At 38.9% G+C, this 21,716-nt stretch overlaps 1 protein-coding gene and 1 long non-coding RNA gene across 2 annotated transcripts in view; one reads left to right on the top strand and one right to left on the bottom strand.

Annotated features, from left to right (window-relative positions):
• The window catches only part of LOC134536007 (DE-cadherin), a 483,280-nt gene that overhangs the window by 69,819 nt on the left and 391,745 nt on the right, over positions 1–21,716 (bottom strand). The gene's annotated exons all lie outside the window — the stretch shown is intronic.
• On the top strand, positions 14,439–20,359 carry LOC134536006 (uncharacterized). Its single transcript, XR_010075744.1, has 2 exons — positions 14,439–15,284; positions 17,524–20,359. It is a non-coding gene; the product is annotated as an uncharacterized LOC134536006 (long non-coding RNA).

Below are 21,716 nucleotides of genomic sequence, written 5' to 3' on the forward strand. Positions count from 1 at the left end.
GGAATTTGGGAATTTTTGAAACGAACACACAAAAAAAAAAAACACAAATTGAAAAAGTGATAAAATAATAACTGTTAAATTTCATTTTTTATTTATATTTTTTTTTCCTTCGTGGAAATCCCACGTCATGGGACATCTAGCAATCTGGCAACACTGGTTGTCGACACATAAGCGGCTGTTGCGTCAAGAGCTTCAAGTCTTTTGCGTCTTGGGGAATCCACCACAGCAGGAGTTCACGGGCCCCGCGGGGGGGGGGGGGAGGGGGGAAGAGGTCGCGCCCAAGGTGCGTGAGGGGTGGTTGTACTCCTGCGGGTCTGATTATCAAAGTTTATCCCCCCCCCCCACCACCATCACCCCTCCTCTCGCCGAGCCCCGGCCGCGACACCGGCGCTAATGAAATCATTCCGGCGCCTGGGGCGACGACGCGGAGCGTCTCGACGCAAGAGATACTCCCTCCGCTACCCCTCCCCACGAGACACCACCCACATAGCTTGCAGTGGAGTGGAACGTGAGACTACCCCCGTCAACCAGCTCTTAAAAAAAAAAAAAAAAACCAGAGACCGTTCAGGATATCCGAGTGGGTGTCTGTTCACGAAAAGCATTTTTTTTTTTAAAAATTACGCTAAAGGTGGATGAAAAGTGGTTTCCGTAATATTATTTTCCGTAAGAGTGAAAGAGACTGAAATGCGTGTTTTTCACAGACATGAAACGCCCGGTAAGGGATTCTTGAATTCACCTTATCTCTCACTAGATAATGTTGCGGTTGCCCTTGTGCACGACGGGAAGACTGCGCGCTCCGGGGGCGACGCGACGGCGCGCTAGACGCAGTCCTGCAGTGTAGGACCGGGCGTGGACGCACCACGCTACCCTGGTCTCTCTCTGTCTCTCTCTCTCTCTCAGCCCGCCAAACCCGGGCCGGAAGCACCCCGCCGCCGCACTTCCGGAGCGCGCGGGCTTCCGCCGGACACGCGAAGCTGCGCGCGCAGCCGTCACCTGGCCGCGGGCCGCGGATACACAGTCCCGCGGCGGGTGGCTCGTGTCAAATGGGGACAGTTCTCGACAGGACCTTCGACGGAAACAGAGAAAGAGGACACGGGAGAAAAAAATGGAGAGAGGGGGGGGAGGGTTCCCCAAACTTCCCGTGGCCCAGTTGAGTTAAGAGATTTTTTAATGCCTAGGTCTACCCTGAAGAACGAAAATTATAAGCATATTATTAACATTAACTCATAGGAAACCTTAAGAGTAATGCGAAACGCACAGATCACGTTTCCATTTATGCCCATAGTAATGTTTACAGTTTATATATATCTTTATATATATATTTCTTGTGTGCGTGTGTATGTCACTGAACTCCTCCTAGACGGCTGGACCGATTTTGATGAAATTTTGTGTGTGAGTTCACGGGGATTCGAGGATGGTTTAGATTCACAATTGGATATTTTATCTCGATTCTAAATTAAGAAAAACTAAAAAAACACACTTTAAAAGCAAAAATTGCAACGCATTATTAGAAGCCATTAAATTTTGCTAATGTAAGGAACTAAGTAGAGAGTAAGAAAAAAATAAAGATCCTGACAGTTTATAGTGTCGCCATATTTGTTTCAATTTTTAATACCCTTTTTGTATATTACAATTTAAATTGCAGAAAAAAAATCATGTTTCATAGCCACACAAATAGTGAGGATGGTTTAGATTCACAATTAGATATTTATCTCGATTCTGAGTTAAGAAAAACTAAAAAAAACACACTTTAAAAGCAAAAATTGCAACGCATTATTAGAAGCCATTAAGTTTTGCTATTGTAAGGAACTAAGTAGAGAGTAAGAAAAAAATAAAGAACCTGACAGTTTATAGTGTCGCCATATTTGTTTCAATTTTCAATACCCTTTTTGTATATTACATTTTAAATTGCAGAAAAAAAATCATGTTTCATAGCCACACAAATAGTGAGGATGGTTTAGATTCACAATTGGATATTTTATCTCGATTCTGAGTTAAGAAAAACTAAAAAAACACACTTTAAAAGCAAAAATTGCAACGCATTATTAGAAGCCATTAAGTTTTGCTATTGTAAGGAACTAAGTAGAGAGTAAGAAAAAAATAAAGAACCTGACAGTTTATAGTGTCGCCATATTTGTTTAAATTTTCAATACCCTTTTTGTAAATTACTGTTTAAATTGCAGAAAAAAAATCATGTGTCATAGCCACACAAATAGTGAGGATGGTTTAGATTCACAATTGGATATTTTATCTCGATTTTGAGTTAAGAAAAACTAAAAAAACACGCTTTAAAAGCAAAATTTGAAACTCATTATAAGAAGCCATTAAGTTTTGCTATTGTAAGGAACTAAGTAGAAAGTAAGAAAAAAATAAAGATCCTGACAGTTTATAGTGTCGCCATATTTGTTTCAATTTTCAATACCCTTTTTGTATATTACAATTTAAATTGCAGAAATAAATCATGTTTCATAGCCACACAAATAGTGAGTGTGTGTCATTTCTCTATGTCCACGAGGTCTCGCCGCGTCAATTTTCTCCTTGGAGCGAACCCGTCCGCTTAATTAAATAAACAGCTTTTATCGTTGAATGATTTCTTGATTTATTTAATGAAAATATGCTCTCATAAAAAAATTAGTTAGATAGACATTCAATAGGTGTCTTTCTCTCACTCTCTCTCTCTCTGAAATGTATGTAGCTTGCTCGCGGGTCAGTAATGCAGACAATCTTTACATTCTAGCTCGAGACAGAAAGAACAGTAAATGTGGTTTACAAAGACATTTTATGAAGTGTCTTCCGTTCATTACATTTGAAAGTAGAAACATATTTACTCAAAATTTAGGTAGTAACATATTTTTATTGCAAAGACTGAAATAGAGGTGAGAAAAATTATCATTTGTGAACATAAGAAAACTACTACAACTGAATCAACTGTTATGTTATAATGTTTAAATTTCTAAATGGTGCAAGATAATACAAAATTCCACGCGGAAAAAGTCGTGGGCAGCAGATACGTATAGTTATAGGTGTGGGGCTATGCATGCTGATTTTTCATATACTGCATGGATGCGAACATGTAAGAATAATCTATCTATCTTACTATAATAAAACAGTACTTTTTCTGTCTGTCTGTTTGTACGCGATTTTGATGAAATTTTGTGTGTGAGTTCACGGGGATTCGAGGATGGTTTAGATTCACAATTGGATATTTTATCTCGATTCCGAGTTAAGAAAAACTAAAAATACACGCTTAAAAACAAAAAAACTAAGCATTGTTGCAAATTAGCCTCCATGGCAACGGGCTTTTGCATTGTTGTTGCCTTCTGCGTAACCATGGGAAAGGTTTTTGGTAACGGCAGTGGCGTGCCCAAGAGGAGGGGTATGCATAATGAGAAGATACAAAATGTCCAGCGTAGAAATACTTACCGACATATGTACATTTGGGCAGGACAATGTCTGTCGGGTCCCCTAGAAAGATATATAGAGATATATATGTAGAAATATATATAGAGATAGAGATATAAATAGAAAGATAGAGTGAGTTATAGAGATATACATAGAGAGATAGAGAATTAGAGAGATAAAGAGAGATGCTTAGTATACGTTTAAAAAATTGATTGAGGCATTGCAACGCATGCCGGGCATTATCTAGTACCTATATATATATGTACATATATATACATATATATGTACATATATATATACATATATATATATATATACATATATATACACACACATATATACATATATAGTCGGTTTTGAAAGGTTGTACACAGGGAAGGATCCCGATGAATTTATTTACAACCGGGACCCATGGTTTTTCTAAATGGGCACAGTGATTGATTCTTTTCCCAACGTGTCACTTGCAAAGCATCACGAGATTATTTCTTCACAATGATGACCACACATTTTAAGTTGTTTTTTTTTACGAACACTGTTGACAGAAACAACAGTGGCAGAAAGACGCTTAGACCATTGGCACTACTGCCTTTGAGAAATGTCAAATTTTAAAAACGTTACACGTCACGGACTATAAGTGTGGCAAGCTCCTCGCCAGGACCCTAAGGCGGGTTTATAAACTATACACTGGGGACCAACGTCGCCATGAAGCTACCAATGCAAATAACCAACTTGTAGAGTCCCCAACCCTACGAATTGAAGCTGTAAAATAGTGGAAAACAAATGTTTTCCCCAGGGCTTGTTTAGAACTAAACAATTGGATCTTCAAGTGAGAAAATTTTATGAGTAAAATGGTGAATGTATACAATAAAAACATATTTGCCATCTACGTACAAAAACTCTGCGTCTTTAATTAAAATCTTTCGGAACAATTAGCTTCCAATACATGTGCCAGGTAGGTGTAAACGCAAGAAGTTTGAAAGTTGGACAATGTTTTGCGTCGAGATTTACGTCTCGCGTAGTTTATAAATAAGTAGGTACTTTAAAACATCGTTGCCCGAGGATTACTTTAAATGTAATAAAATACACTTGAGATCCGTCAAGACGTATGTAAAAGAGAACACCCAACAACAATTTTGGGCTAGTGAATAAAAAGATCAATGTATCGCCAGCACAGAAGCTGCTAAGGGGCAACGATGGCCTTTAAGCTAACATTCATTCAACTGCGCCAATGTAATGGCAAATACAAAATTATCGAAATACTCGATTAAGATCCGAACGTGAATAGTCAATAAAGCATCGATGGTGTAATGGCCGTTGTCGAAAGACGAAGAAAGCATCAATAATTCAATGAAAGAGCAAATATGGTTAAAATAAAAAATAAAAAAAATCACACACAAACTATCTCCTTTATTAATAAAGGTAATATATAGTAGTGCAGGGAGATTATTTTGCAAAATAATTCGTGTACGAACTAGTCAAATTCAGGAGGATTTAATTTTACTTTCTGGTCAAACGCGCGTCCCTCTAAATCTAGTAAATTCACGCAAAAAAAAAATATATCATTCAAAAAATAATATCTTTCGATTTCTGCATTAAAAGCACCAAAATAATAAAGCTGTAACACAGCTGGTCTCACGGGCAGGAAAATATATAACAAAAGAAAGATTTGTTATATGTGGCTTATTGGAAGCTTAAAGCTTGCAATTAGCGAGTCATGACATTAGTTGCTTTTATCTATGGCTGAATGTTTTCAAATTATCAATTCTACACAACAACAAAGAAAGGCCCACGGGACACAGGCATTCGAAGAACTGCCGCCGGTACACTGGCATTGAACACTTAAACGACGCTAACAACCTCTCACTCGGTTGAACTGCGCCCAACGACTCGTAGTTCGCGGACCAGCCAGGAGACTGTACGAATCGACGGAGAACGAAGGGCTGATTTTGAGATGAGAGGGAGGGGAGGGGGAGGGGGAGAGACGGTCATCAGCCAATCTCCACGCGGCTGGAATGAACGGCAGAGTGACCCGGCAAATGATCCTCCAATCCACCCCCCCTCCCCCCCCCCCCCGGGCAAACCCAACACCGTCACTAGTCAGTTTCAATACGCGCCTCCGAGCAATCCGATAAATCTGAGCCGAAACTGTCAAGAGGGGTGAAGGGAGGAGGGAAGAGGGAAACGAGATGCTGGAATACATCCGCGTGTCTGACAGCGTCTAGCAGCCTCAACAAGATTTTATCGGCGACGTCAGGGTCTGTGGCAGTCTCAACAAGATTTGATCAGCAACGAGGCTTCAGGGCAAACAAAGTAAATTACCTACAAAAAAATTTTACAAAACAAAATGCGTTCTCGCCGCAAATCTACACAGTATAGTACTTTTTTCTCAGGAAGCTGGAATTCTTAGTATCAAACTAAGGTTTATAACCTACAACGTCTACTTAATTTCAGTGTGCAAAATCTTAAACGATTTTGTGATGATAATGCTACAACTAAGTTTTTTTTTCCGGACAAACTTTCATTGATGCTAGCTTCTTACTATTTATTTTTCAATGTGCATTTGAAGTTTTTAATTAAATTATTGCTTATTGTACCAAATTTAATATATAACTGAAACAAATTAAAAGTGTATGGCATATATTATTTACCATTACAGCCATAGCTTATTAGGGATTGCATCTCAAGAGGCTGATTAACTTTGTAGACGAGGATTCGTTCGAGTATAAGCATAAGTGAGTTGCAGTCCTTTAGAATGTTTTTAGAAACTCCAAAATTTGAGACATGCCTAAAAGCGAAAAGTATGACTAACATGTCAAAAAGGCTAAGACGTGCTTAATGAAAGTACGGAGAATCGCCCTTATAGCTTTACAAGAACATCCACTGAAATATGGAATCCAGTATGACATTTTCGTCTTTGTAAAAGCAATAGATTTACGTAAATAGTTTACAGTTTTATTACACGAACCGATCAATATGTTAATAAGTTGTAGTAATTGTTAGAATTTTTCCAAATATTTTATTATTACGAATAATGAAATAAAAAACACACCCATATGAGATTAATGTCATGCTTTCGTGCTCTTCATAAATGAACAGGAATGGATTACCTAACTAATTTTTTTTTTCCAATTTGAAATTCAAGCAGCGAGAAAATTAGTTTCTGCATTAAGTAGACATTGTAGATTATAAACCTTATTTTGATACTAAAAATTGAAGCTTTCTGAGAAAAACTACTATTATGCAGATTTTTTTTTTTTTGCGAGAACGCATTATCTTTTTTTGTTGTAAAAATTGGTTCGTTGCATGTGTTTACTTTGTCCTGAAGCCTCATCGCTGATCCAAGACTGTACAAGAAATTAAAAAAAAAAAAAAAAAAAAAAAAAATGCAACCAAAGAAATTTGAATTTTTTTCTGTATTCAGTTGGGCCGACAAAATAAAAAAACGACACACCACCCGTCCACATGTTTCTTTCGTCGAGCCGCGAGTTCCTTCGAAGTGACGGCGAAAAGACCGACAAAACGACTTGATCGAGGCCGTTGCGTGTCTTTTCGTGTCCATGTTTTTTTTTGACACGCAAGAGCTGCGACGGATCCCGTCCACACGTGCACATTTTTTGGTTACGCAACAGAGGGGTGGTTTCTGCATTAAGTAGACATTGTAGGTTATAAACCTTATTTTGATACTAAAAATTGAAGCTTTCTGAGAAAAACTACTATTATGCAGATTTTTTTTTTTTGCGAGAACGCATTATCTTTTTTTGTTGTAAAAATTGGTTCGTTGCATGTGTTTACTTTGTCCTGAAGCCTCATCGCTGATCCAAGACTGTACAAGAAATTAAAAAAAAAAAAAAAAAAAAAAAAAAATGCAACCAAAGAAATTTGAATTTTTTTCTGTATTCAGTTGGGCCGACAAAATAAAAAAACGACACACCACCCGTCCACATGTTTCTTTCGTCGAGCCGCGAGTTCCTTCGAAGTGACGGCGAAAAGACCGACAAAACGACTTGATCGAGGCCGTTGCGTGTCTTTTCGTGTCCATGTTTTTTTTTGACACGCAAGAGCTGCGACGGATCCCGTCCACACGTGCACATTTTTTGGTTACGCAACAGAGGGGGGGTGACTGTCTTTTGCAGCAGACGGATACTCACCCACCTCAACGGGCCTTGAAAGTTGAAGGATCTGCTCATCCAATGACTGCCCGTCGTGTTCTCGTTCGGGGGCCTCCCTACCTGAGAGGCACACGCCTGCCGTCGGCACCAGACGAGACGCACGTCAGACACACGGGTCACGTGTCACGGGTCACGTGTGTGTGTGTGTGTGTACGGGTCACGTGACCACGTCGTCTCCAGCGGACCCCGTGAGCGCTGGGGGAGGGGGAAGGGGGGGGGGGGCACAACTTGAAGGGGCTCACGTGAAGGTGACTCGTTCTCTCGTCCGCTTATCCAGCCCGCATTTCGGTGTTATATCTTGTATATCGACATGCTTTGCGGTGGTTTTTTTTTTCCCCCCTTCAGTTTTATAGCAATTCGCCGTAAATCTTATACGCAGCTATGAGTTGTGGTCTACTGAGAACGCACCTCAGGTATTAAAGACTTTCCCGGGCTTCATGTATCACGAAGAGGCTTTTTTTTCTCCTTCGGAAACTCAGATAAACGGTGTTTTTTTTCTCTCCCTAATTTAATAGTCAATTGAGTAAAATTTCATCAATAAGTAGTGTTTGCACAGAAGAGTCAAGTAAGGCTGCCGGGCGAACATACGTATAATATTTACTTAAAATGGCATACTCAAGGATATATTACCAAAATTAATTTCATTTAACAAAAAATACTGAAATCAATTAAAACATTTAACACACAAGCAACTACTTAAATATGACATATAAGGAGAAGAACTGATAGAGCATGTATCCTCATTAATAAAATCAGCACAATTTTGTATAACTATCGTTGACGATAGAGTGTACACTAGTATAATCATAGGTTTATAAATGTTATATCTGAGGACAGTTAAAATATTTATATTCACAAATAAAATAATAGTTCGTCACAGTTTCAACTAGCTTTACGATAGAGCAAGATATTCTTTAATATGGGACTTCTGGGCTTGGAAAGTCTATGCTGTTTTAGCGTTGCATTGCATAAGTTATCTTGACAAAGATATTTGAACACAAAATGGCTGAACTGAAGTAAATTAATTTAAGCCACATACATTTCTCTAGATAATCGACATACAGTTTGTGTAATGTTGACGTCTTCATATACAATGATTATCATAACCTTACTGCATATGCTGCTCCTGAAATAATGCTTGCAGAACTTATATTTGCAGTAAAAAAATTTGTGCATATCGACATAAGCCATACAATTCGTTTAAAGAACCATTTTAAAAACTTTCTAATTGTTATCCGTAAACAACGAGGAAGGCTAATACATACGAATAAGTGCAAGGCAACATCTATGCATTTACTTAGCTATCTATGGTGTTCTTAGCAATCACACAACTTACAAATTGTAGTGGCCCAGTAAAATTATGGTACGAAAACACACAAAGGGAAGATTTAAGAATGAACACAATATATTGCATCAGCATTAAATATAAACAGTTTTAATTTGTCTAAACTGATATATTAGTATAGTAGGCCTACCAAAATTCCGCTTGAAGGGGTGGGAAAGCAGGATGGAGGTGTTATATTTCGAAATCTCGTGTAAACAGTTCCCCTCGTTTTGAAGGCCAAGTGTACAATAGTCATTAAGCTCTGAATAAAACTGTGGGTTTTTATTTAAAAAAAAAAATTTTTTTATTGAAAAATAATATATATTATTTCCTTGAGGTTATGATAGTTGGCTTAACCCTAACTCAGATTTATAGCTTCCGTCAATTTAAAAGTTCATCCACAACAGTTCTTCGTGACACAATTTGCATAATATTGTATAGAAACTTCTCCGACCTGAAACGGCGCAAACAGGAGTTGTATTCTAGAACACACAAGGATTCCACATGACGTCATCCTCCCCCTCCCCCGGCGTGATTCGTCTATTCAGACCAATTCCAGTGCTGTTCCCTCTTCCAATTAATTCCCCAATCAATTAAATAAAGAGCCTTCTCGGACACTGTTGATTGAAAAGGAAATTCAAAATCAACAATTCCATTATATATAGATATCAGATCCAAACAGGAGGCTACACACTGTTAAAAAAATTTTCAAGTTATATTTAAAAAAAATCACTGATGACCATTCATCTAGACATCTGCGTAAATTTACGGTTATCCTCGTAAATCATCGTACAAAACGTTCATTTAATTTTAACACGAACAAACAGAAATCATCGTGATAAAATAGGTCTAAAAATTTCTCGTCAAACAATTTCAGGAAATCCAGGACAATTTAATAAACTTTTCTTAACTATCTATATCAAAAGAGAGATTTTTGTATGCATAGCCTTGTGATAAAAAGTGAACATAATACGAAAAAGATCTACTATGCACAGGAATATGACGATTTTTATGTTAGAAAACAAAGAAAAAACATCATCAGAGATAATTTACAAATGATCTAAGTGAACAGTCTCCAAATATTTATAGATATCTAGGAAAAGGACTATATAGTGAATGGCGATAAAACCGAAATAACACCGCAAAAAATGTCAATACACCGTTAGTTAGTAACATTTCTACATTAATGAGAGCACACGTTCAAAACGCAGATAAATTTTATTTTTATATTTTATTTTTTCTGAGTAGGCCCATTTTCAACTTATTTCTGTGTGCTGCATCAGCAGCCGAAGATTTTTTTTTCGGTCGAATTAAGACTCATCCCGTATATTAGCTTCTGATAAAAGCACATGGCGGGATATCGGGGGTCTCAGATTGTTTCTCTTCCCCTCTTCCCATCCTCCTTTCCCTTATTCCGAGGGGGGAACGGAAACAATCGCTTCGTCCAACTCGCGCTCTTCTACCTCACGTACAAAAAAATATATATATCCCTCCGCCTCCATCGAGAAAAGTAATTTCCGTCACACAGTCTCCACCCCTCCCCCATCATGACTAGCCTTCAGAGAGGGGAAGAACGGGGTGTAACATCTCCACTAAGGAGGAGCCGAAAAGGGGATTAGGAAAGAAAGTTTCCTCTCCCGAGAGGTCGCAAGTCATCGGCGACATCACCAAACTCCCTCCCCCCCCCCCCCAAACCCGGGGGCAAAACCCCGTCCACCCCCTCGTATGTCCCGTGGGTGGCAGGTTCGGTTAAGAGGAGGAGGTCCATGGATGTAACGTGAAGGCGGGTGTGAGGGTGGGAAGTAGTTTTGGCGCCCTGACGCAGCGCTGACTGAAGAGACAGAACCCTTCATTATAAACTTGGGCGGCGGGAGGGGATAATCTGCAACCCTTCCTTCCCCCTTTCCCCCTTGTATCCTTTAACGCCAACACAACCACGATCATATCGACAGCTGGCCCGTCGTTGCCCCGAGGCAGTTAGCGTTCTCAGCGGGGCCTTGGCGCGACAAGCGGCTATCTTCCGTGAAACAACACCCTACCACCAGCCCCCCCCCCCCCCCTCACACACACACACCGTCACATAAGGGTAGCTTACACTTACACTGTCGGGAATTACCTCAAATACCTGAAAAAATTCGCGGATACATTATTTTGCAAAAAGCTAACATTCAACTACCTCTACCTTTATGGTGCTTCTGCTATTGGCACACAGTTAATCTGAAGGACTAAGGACTTATGAGTAGAGACCTGCAAAATTCGCTGATTCATTCGGTGATAGGCTAGAATTCAAACACATATACCTCTTGGATAATTTTGCTATTGGCTTACCGTTCATCTGGACGAATCTCAACCAGTTATAAACCCTCAACCAAATAAGTATCGAATCACAGACAAACCAGCTGAGACGACTTACAAGTCGGCAGCCAATGGACTTGCGTTATTTTCCCGAGTGTACAGGAGTATGTGCAGTCTATCCTGAAGGCCATCGAAACCGCGAATTTCGCAGGTCTCTACTTATGAGAAATCTTCGGAGTATCGAATCGCAAGTTACCCAGTTGAGACTTCTCACAAGTCAGCAGCTCATGAACAACTGACCATTTTTCCAGAGGATGCAGAAGACAGTGGAGTCTATCCTGAACGTCGTCGAACTTGCGAGTTTTTCCTGTCTCTAGAATTTCAGCATGAAGAAAAAAAATTTCCAATATCCCCCCTCCCACGGTTAAATTTTTCCCATGACGAACTCGTCCGAGATTCTCCAATAATTATATTTCATGCATCAGTCTGGAAGTGATATCTGCGAAATTACGGCAGCCATGGTGTCCATAAATATGACAGAGGTATTAAAATATATAAACGTTAGAGTTGAGACGGTTTTACGTGTCTATGGCCCATGAAGCTAAATATAGGTAGAAAAATGCCCGAAATACAAGCCATGGTAACTACTTCTATAAGCAGTCTTCTCGTCTACATCTACCTGAAAGAAAGAAAAAAGAGATATACTGTGCATTCGAACAAATCCGAAAAATCTTGGAATAAGCATCCGAAAATATTTCCCCGGCGTGTTGTTACGCTTTACTTGGGGAGGCTTAAGTAGCAAAGCGGATTCGTTACAGGCGGACGGAAGCCGTTGGCAGTTACGACTTAGCGGGCGCGCAAAAGATCTCGCGATTCAGACGAAGAAACTTCGCAGGAAAGGCGTAACGAGGCGACCTCAGGGGAATCGTGGTCCGCTAGTATGCTGTTCGCGGGGGCTATTTTTGAAGATAACGAGCCGACTACATCTGACGTCGCTACCTTAAATCCAGCTGGGCGCCAACAAGGATGTATGGTATGTAAGCAGCTCACGTAAACAGTTACTGGAACCAAGATTATATGGTTTTACACTTAAACGAATTTCGTTGTAATTTTTTTTAAAGATTTTATTTATATAAATTTTTATTTTTATTTTTGTGAACATTGTGTGTGTAACTAACATCGTGCATACATAAACAAACACACACGCGCGCACAAGTCGGGAAACAGGTCCGAAAGGATAGACCAATAAGACACATTTTTATTTATTTACTAATATTTACCTATTAAATTACCAACTGGAGCTCATATCGACTGTGGCTCTCTCTACTGCTCGTCTCATACCGCGCACCTCTGTCTCTACAAACTGCCTCAATATGTACTCACTCGTCCGCCGCACACGCAACACTCGGATGCTTCTGTTTCCGATGCACCCAATCTTCGCACACGAAGCCCGCCGCTCGCCGTCCGCTATCGCTCACCAAAAGGGTCACTCACCCTCTTCACTTCACTTCACTTCACAAGCCCCGCAGGTCAAGCCTCCCCGTTTAAATGCCTGCCAAGTTCTGCCCTGGAAAGGTTTTAGAAGCCCTCCGAATTGTCTCGTAATCAGAATCCCCGACTTAAACACTCGAATCTCCGATGAAAAATGGCGTCCTAGTTGCGCCACTTCAAGCAGACGGAGAGCTCTGGAAACGTGCCGAACCCTCGAGAGCCGCAGAGAATACTTCGGGCTCAGTGGGAAAGCTCTGTGATAGTGGGGGGGAAAAAAAAGGGGGGGAAGCGAGGTAACGTTGCTAATCGGATTAGGCATGTCGCGGTAATGGAGGGATAAGCGTTATCTGCATCGCGCCTCGCCCGCAGACAGACGCGTGGGCTGGGCTGGCCAGCACCGTCACTAGTCCTCGTAACTATAAGTGTGTGTGTGTGTGTGTGTGTGTATATATATGCGTGTGTGTATTACCAGCGATTCGTCCCCGTTTCGCACAGATGCGATCCACTGCAAACAACTAGTTTCTAACCAATTCATGACGATAAAAATGGTTACCGAGGGCCATCCTTACAATATAGATATATCGTGGAATTTTCTACGGGCCTTTTTAGGGCCTATACTTTTGTAGTATATTGTCGCGGGTTGAAATTTTGCAGGGTTGTTGAAATCAAATTTAGGGACTTTACTGACGGGACTCTGGGCTGGCTGCTCTGTTCACTCGTCAGCGCAAGTGGCGTGACCATGTAATTGGGGCACGGGGCCGGCGCGGCGCGCTGCGGGCTTGCAGAATTTTGTTTGTTTGTTTGGCCGCGCGCTGGCGCAGCCACGGGCCGCAGTTACTGGGGCGCGCTGTCGTAACAAGCCGCGCGGTGTGGCCTGCACATTGGGGTAGAGGGGGGGTAGTCTTCCCAGATGTTCTAGTTAGTTGTTTAGTAAATTTGACTTCAATAACGAGCTTTTGTTATGGTAGGCGCGGCAGGGCGCGCGAATTTAAGCGCAAGTGAGTGGTGACTCGGGGCTCACTCAGGCGGAGGCTATGCGTCTCACCTGTGGTCACGAGTTGTTAGTTCGTTCGTGATGTAGGAATTCAAGCTTTCGGGCGGAAGCTATGGTCGACGCCAGAGGCCACGAGTCGTTTAATTTAAGTTAGGTCATAATGTAGTCGTCAAGCTTTCGGGCGGAGGCTATGGCCCTCGTCAGGGGTCACGCGTCATAGTTTTTAAAATGTAATGTTCGTTCGGGATTTCAAGGGCAGGAGAGGCCCCTACGTTATTTTTTTAAAGTAATCGATCAAGAAAGGCTTTTCGGAAAATGTGAGTATGGACTTATCTTTGTTTTAATTTTAAGTATTAATTATGATTTGAGGTATTCGGAAGGACTAGGGAAGTGTTTAGTGAAGTTCTCTCATTCTCTCTCTTGTAAGGTCGTTCAATCGTTAAGGAAGTAAAGAGATTATTGTTTTAAATTGTAATCCTGCTATTTAAATGTTCTTTAAAATGATGTTGAGTATTTGACTTTAAGAATAAAATAATTTTAATTAAGTATTATGTTATTTTGCAAAATCTCCTTAGTTCAGCTCTCACCAGACATCCTGTACGGGATGACGAACCTATGATCCTAGGTACAGTAAAGTATTTTATGAAGTTAAGACTAGTTGATGCCAAGCGAGTTGTTTCTATGTAAAGAGCTACGATTCTCGCCCCCCCCCCCTCTGAAGGTGGATCGTGACAGAAATGGTGGAGGCGCCGGGTAGGTGCACGTGAAAGAAATGGTAGAGTTCGCCGGATAGGTTCTATTTCTGGAGAGAGAGAGAGGTAGATTTTTATGTTTATTATTAAGTTAGTTTCAGCTTCTGATAGCAGGTTATTAAGAGTTTACTTGAGGAGAGGATTACGGAATTTTAGTCTATAGTGGAGGAAGTCTTTGAGATTTTTTTTTTGACGTAACAGATGTTTATTTGAGTATACTTGTAAGGATAAAGTTTATAGTGATAAGTTGTTTTAAGTCGTTGAGTTTATCAGGGATTTTTACGTGAGGAGAATACGTTATAATTTAAATGATTAATAGAGATAATGCAAGTGGTTTAATTTAATTGAAATTAATTTTAAGATTGTAGGTTAAGAGAGTTAAAATTTAAAATAAAGTTTTTTTCGTAAATAGGAATTATTTTCAAGAGAAGTTTGTTTTGTTTTCGTGCGCGTAGGAGACGAGACGTACGAATTAAATCAGTCGAGGGAAGGATAAACGTTAGAAAGGAATTAAAGAGAAAACGAGAGTTTATGTAAAAGAGAGTTATAGAATTTATAGTGATGTTTTGTTTTAATTAGAAAAATGTTGAGAGTTGTTTCAGAACGACACGTCAGTGGACGTGGCAGAGTGAACACGTGACGGGGAGGTGCTGAGACCTAGCGGAGAACGGAGGAACCGCAAGCGAGGGTTGGCGCACCTGATGGAATTCGGTGACGTCACGGGCTCATACGGAGACGTGGACAGGCCGTGACCTTGTTTTGATCAGCTGTACGGTAACTTAGCGATAAGAAAATAGACTATTGGTTAAATAAATTTAAATTTAAGTGTGTTTTAGGAGAAGAGGAACTTTCAGTATGTAAGTAATTTAATTTAAGAAGTGTATGATGTATAGGCTAGAAGTGTTTCGTTGTAAGTTGTTTATGTTTTTGTTAGTTAAATTCTACCTCGGTTTTAAAAATATTTTTTTGGGATTTGTAAACATTATTAAGGAGGTACATTATAAAATCGATAAGCATTGAGAAAAGTGGGAAGGATAGTTTTTGTGTGTAGAGGGAATTTACTCCAAGGGAACAGAGAGACAAAATTAATGTTTTCTTTAGGGCGAGGGACCCTAAGGTGAGGTGTTGTGTCCCTGGGAAGTAGGGATTGTAGAACAGACCCATAGGAGATGGGCTATCTACGTGAATTAAGGGTTAGGAGAATCCTGAGTGTTGTTAGTAGTTTGGGGCAGGAGTTCCCCATGGTAGTACCGAAGTGGCTATCCTGTATGGGATAGGGTACCATTTCAATGAAGTTTGTTGGTGGGGTTAGAGCCCCCTGTGTAGTGGGCCTATAGCAGATAGGCACTACAGTGAAATTTTTGGTTATTTTGTGAGGTAAATTCCCTGGAGGTTAAGTAAGATTGGATTCAGTTAGGAAGGAGGGAAATGAGAAACATTGCTGTAGAGAGTTAGTGTACTTGCCTAATGTGAAATTGAATTTTACTAAATTAATTTAGGAGAAAGTTTTGTTCGGTAAATAAATAATAATGGAAGATAGCTAGATAATTAATTAATTTTTTTTGAGTAAGGTGTTTTAAGTAATGAAATAAAATAAGGTGAAGTAATTTATTTGAATAATTGGGGAGGAGTTTCTTTAAGAGTTTAGATAATTGTTTTTGAATTTATTGAGATATTCAACCAGTGAAGTTTGAGTATGAGAGATACAGTGAGATTTTAAGGAAATCGGTTGTTTTTAATTAGGACAAATGAGATTTTATGATTAAGAGTCAGTAAGCATAGTTAAAATTTACGACATGATATTTGTTGACAGTTTACAGTTATTAAGGAGAAAACAGAGTAATCTATTTATTTTTATTTTAATGGTTTGAAGATAAGATTATGAATTTTTTTTGGAAGTTTCTTTGGCATGTTGGAATAATTTTTTTTGATTTTTAGAATTTACAGAGAAAATTTAATTGATTTACATTAGTTTGGAAGTATGGAGGTTTAGTGTTCGATTAGCCCTAACTTGATGGTCGGATCCCAAAAGAATGCCGTAAAACCGATAGCCAATTGAGAGGAATGCGGTAGGCGCTTGTGTAGAGAGGGGTTGTGGGAAAACTCCTTGGGACTGATGGCAGATCAGGGGCCCTAAATAGTGTGTGATGCTGTAAAACCAGTGCAGAGAAAGCCTGGTATGCTTAAATTTTTGGGCACAGGTTATGTAAACCTGGGGTTCCATGGGATTTAGTCATGTTAGCTGCTGTGAGACATTAAGATTTCCAGGCTCCATAGTAAATTCAATGTAAATTTTTGTTTTCTTAAAATAATAAATTTGTTTTTAATTTTTTTTGAGATATTTGATTTGTAACAGTGAATACAGACCCCGAGGAATAAGAGTCATGCTGTGAGAGGAGAAGGTGGTAGGCCTAAAAGGGTACAGGCACCACAGAGGTTATGTGCATTGCATAATTTAAATATAAGGAAACTTGAGAATTTGAAATTTTGTTGTTGGTTTGTACACCCATAAGAAGAGTATAGGCAGAATTTTTATTGTTATGAGATGTCTAATTTAATTGAAAAGAAGAAAGTTTAAAGATGCAAGGTAACATTATTATTGTAATAATTGAAAGAGATTAAGAGGTAGAGAGAAATAGGCAGTTTTTGTTTGTAAGTACTAAAGTTTACATATAGAAATTTAGTAACTAAGAATGAATAATAAGTTAAGTCTAGTGTAAAAGTTTTTTTTAAGTTTGTTAAGTTAAGAGTCACAAGTAAATTTTTTTTTAGAGAGAATGTCTTTGATAGGAAGTATTAGAAACTTATGGGAATTTTAGGGTAACATAAATAATGTAGGTAATGAATAATAAATAGATGGTAGGTCTTAAGTTAGGATTAACATTTGAAGCAGAATTTAATTAAGAAGAAGGAAAATAAATAGGCCTAATGAAAAGAACAAAAAAGGATTTTATGGTAAAGCATTTTTTTTAAGTAATAAACAATGAATAATAATGTTGTTTCAGGGTAATGTGTACTAATAATACAATTTTTTTTAGGACCAAAGAACAGGAATTATGTAATTTAAATTAACATGTATTTTTGAAACTGTTACAGATTCCTTAAGATGAGCTGAGCAGCAGTCCAGTTTACAAGATGACAAGAGTTCGAGAGACAAGATACAAGATCACTGAAACAAGAGCCAAGACTGAAGATTCAAGAGAAGAGAAAGCTGGCAGCCATGGACTTACAAGTGGAGATTAATAAGGTCATGTAAAGTTTTATTTTTTTATGGAAGACAGTAACTGGAGTTTTTTTGTTATAAACATTATTTACAGAACTTTTTAGGTTATAGTAATGTAATGGAACTAGTGAGTTGTGGTAGCTGTCAAAAAGAACTAATACCTTAAGTTTAATTTTTAAAGTTAATTTTCTTAATTTACAGAGGGATTAGTAGTTTTTTTTTAAACCTTATTTAGGTTGGAATTTAAATACAATAGCTTATTATAAATGTGTACGAACAGTTCAAGTTCACAGTACTGATAGGTAGGTCAGATGATCTTATTGATTTTGATGATTTGTTGTTTTGAGTTGATTTTTAAGTGTTGTGAATTAGACAATGAAATAGTTCTGAAAACTTAAATTATTTCAAGCTAAGAAATAGTAAAGTTAATTGTAACTCAAAGGACACCAGAATTTAATTTTTTTTTGAATTAGTAATGTTTGAAAATTTTATACTTTACAAGAAAGGTTATAAACAAACAGATCGGATGGAACAAGGATGCAGTAAATCACAATTTCATTTAGAATTATTGATTAGCTTTTGAGGTTATGAAGTAAAAGTAATTATAGTTTAAAAGTTTGAATAAAAAAAAATGTTTTTTTTTTATTTGTTTGAAATAGAAAGTTTAAAAGTTAATTAGTCATGATCTAGGTGGGTGATGGGGTGGGAATTGGCCACTCTTTTTCCCTATAACCTCCCTAACATGGCCTTCTATTACAACTAACAGAAATAAAGAAGAAGAAAAATGAAGAATTATTAGTTAGAATGTTTCTTTCATGAAGATACCTGATGAACTTTTACTGTTTGGAAGAATAGAAGCAAGGTTAGTCAGATATTTTTACTCAGAAGAAGAAGAAGATAAAGCAGTTTTATGACTCGACAAGCCAGAGATTGGTGTTTCCCCTCTGCGCTTCTATTGACTACGTTGTTTACTCTCATGGGATAGCTGGTTCGGCACCATGGAGAGAGATTGGTGGGCATTGTGGTTGCCCCCAGAAGAAAAGAAGAGTAGAAGAGGTTATGGGTGGGTCATGTGAACTGACCTTCAACCCAGTTACTTCGTGGGGACTATTTGCTGTATAGAGAAGATCAAGACTCAAGAGTTAGGGAAAATCATTGGAGGTCATGTTTCCCTTCCTTAAGTTTTTCCTATCAAATTATTTGCCTGATTAGATTATGCTAAGGGTGGGATACTTTATGTTAGCAGTTGAATTAATTAATTATATTTTTTTGTGTGTTTGCATCCTTGCCCATCGATTGCAGTTTAGTAGTTAGTTTTGTATTTGTCAGGCGTGATGGTAATGCCTGTTGATGATGTTTCAGAATTGTAATCTGTTCGTGATGAGGATGGCACAACTCCGAAGCAGATGTGGGGAGAAGTTGTGAGCTGCCCTGGAAGCCAGTCCAGTAGCTGTTGGAGTTGAGTGGTGTTTGCTGATGGCCAGCCCAGGGAGCTACTCTTCTCGACAACACTGACTTCGAGGAGTTGCACCAACCTTCACGAGATAAGAGTTTAATTAATTGAAACACTGTAAGGACACTTAATTTTTTTTTGAAGAACGAAAGAAGTATGGTAATAAACGGAAACCGAAAAAAAAAAATAATAATAATTATCAAGAATTTGCACATTGTTTAACGAATACTGAGAAACTAAGAACAGTAATTTAATTTGTAAAGAGAGCTTCACTAACAGAACAATTTTTTTAGAATTGAGAACTCGAGCCTCTGAAGGTTCCTGTGAGAACAAACCAGATAAAAGTTTTACATTTAATTTTATGAATACTTGTTGTTTTAAAATAAATCTTATGCAGAATCTAGATGTATGTTCAGACAGCAAGGAACTAAGAAAATTATTATTTTTGTGAAATGAGGAATTTATAGTTATGGTTTAATGGAAAAAGACAATTTGTAATTTTGAGGTAGCTCGATGGGGCTCGAGCTCTGTGAGGGGAGGGTTATGTCGCGGGTTGAAATTTTGCAGGGTTGTTGAAATCAAATTTAGGGACTTTACTGACGGGACTCTGGGCTGGCTGCTCTGTTCACTCGTCAGCGCAAGTGGCGTGACCATGTAATTGGGGCACGGGGCCGGCGCGGCGCGCTGCGGGCTTGCAGAATTTTGTTTGTTTGTTTGGCCGCGCGCTGGCGCAGCCACGGGCCGCAGTTACTGGGGCGCGCTGTCGTAACAAGCCGCGCGGTGTGGCCTGCACATTGGGGTAGAGGGGGGGTAGTCTTCCCAGATGTTCTAGTTAGTTGTTTAGTAAATTTGACTTCAATAACGAGCTTTTGTTATGGTAGGCGCGGCAGGGCGCGCGAATTTAAGCGCAAGTGAGTGGTGACTCGGGGCTCACTCAGGCGGAGGCTATGCGTCTCACCTGTGGTCACGAGTTGTTAGTTCGTTCGTGATGTAGGAATTCAGGCTCACTCAGGCGGAGGCTATGCGTCTCACCTGTGGTCACGAGTTGTTAGTTCGTTCGTGATGTAGGAATTCAAGCTTTCGGGCGGAAGCTATGGTCGACGCCAGAGGCCACGAGTCGTTTAATTTAAGTTAGGTCATAATGTAGTCGTCAAGCTTTCGGGCGGAGGCTATGGCCCTCGTCAGGGGTCACGCGTCATAGTTTTTAAAATGTAATGTTCGTTCGGGATTTCAAGGGCAGGAGAGGCCCCTACGTTATTTTTTTAAAGTAATCGATCAAGAAAGGCTTTTCGGAAAATGTGAGTATGGACTTATCTTTGTTTTAATTTTAAGTATTAATTATGATTTGAGGTATTCGGAAGGACTAGGGAAGTGTTTAGTGAAGTTCTCTCATTCTCTCTCTTGTAAGGTCGTTCAATCGTTAAGGAAGTAAAGAGATTATTGTTTTAAATTGTAATCCTGCTATTTAAATGTTCTTTAAAATGATGTTGAGTATTTGACTTTAAGAATAAAATAATTTTAATTAAGTATTATGTTATTTTGCAAAATCTCCTTAGTTCAGCTCTCACCAGACATCCTGTACGGGATGACGAACCTATGATCCTAGGTACAGTAAAGTATTTTATGAAGTTAAGACTAGTTGATGCCAAGCGAGTTGTTTCTATGTAAAGAGCTACGATTCTCGCCCCCCCCCCCCCCTCTGAAGGTGGATCGTGACAATATTAATTTGATCTATCAGTCATTGTAAGCTATGTACGAGTCTTTTTACTACTTAATTACGAAACAATGAGATTTCTCTGTCTTTAAATTTATTCTATTAATATGAATTTAAAAGAGTCGAAATGCAATGATGGAAACCCAATTTATGTATTCATGAATTTCCAAGTGATGGACAGCTAATTACTTAACTTTTAAGTTACTTTTCCAGTACTACTAGAAAAAACTGCACGCAAAAAACTAAATGCATTCTTGTACATAGTAGGCCCACATAAATGTTTAAATTTCCTAAACATAGCAACATAAATTTTCCTTTTTAACAGACCAAATTTGGTCATTTATATAGGTAAATTGTGTTTTTCCTTGCATTAACGGGCCCATTCGGTGTTGATTTCATCGTCATTCGCTATGAATAATTATTGATCAGAGCAGCTCAAATAACTGTTCCAAATGACAACATATCAAGACAACGCTTTCTTGGATGAAAGATAATGAGCAGAAATTCAAGTTCAAGCGTGATAAATATACGAATATTGTGTTTAAACTACATTTCTGGACGATAATCACACGTAGTTTCCGGGTTCACCGCTAGAATTCACTGCCAGAGCAGCTCCGTCTACTATTGAATCATTTAATAAGCAGACCGAAATTTTAAAGTAGGTATATAATGAAACGTCTCCGATAAAAAGAATAAAAAAAATACCTAACAGAACACTAAATCTCAGCTTTGAACCTGATTTTTTACTAGCAATTTTATTAAAATACTGCCCCATCTAGTAAAAAGTTTCCCTTTGGCTTTGTGAACTTCAATTCGCGACATCCGCTACAGATGGCAGTACCACAATTGTTCCACATTTCCGTCGCATTCACGAAATGCCACCAAATTGCGTACAGCGA

The sequence above is a fragment of the Bacillus rossius genome, chromosome 10, assembly GCF_032445375.1.
Source record: "Bacillus rossius redtenbacheri isolate Brsri chromosome 10, Brsri_v3, whole genome shotgun sequence".
Classification (NCBI taxonomy): Eukaryota; Metazoa; Arthropoda; class Insecta; order Phasmatodea; family Bacillidae; genus Bacillus; species Bacillus rossius.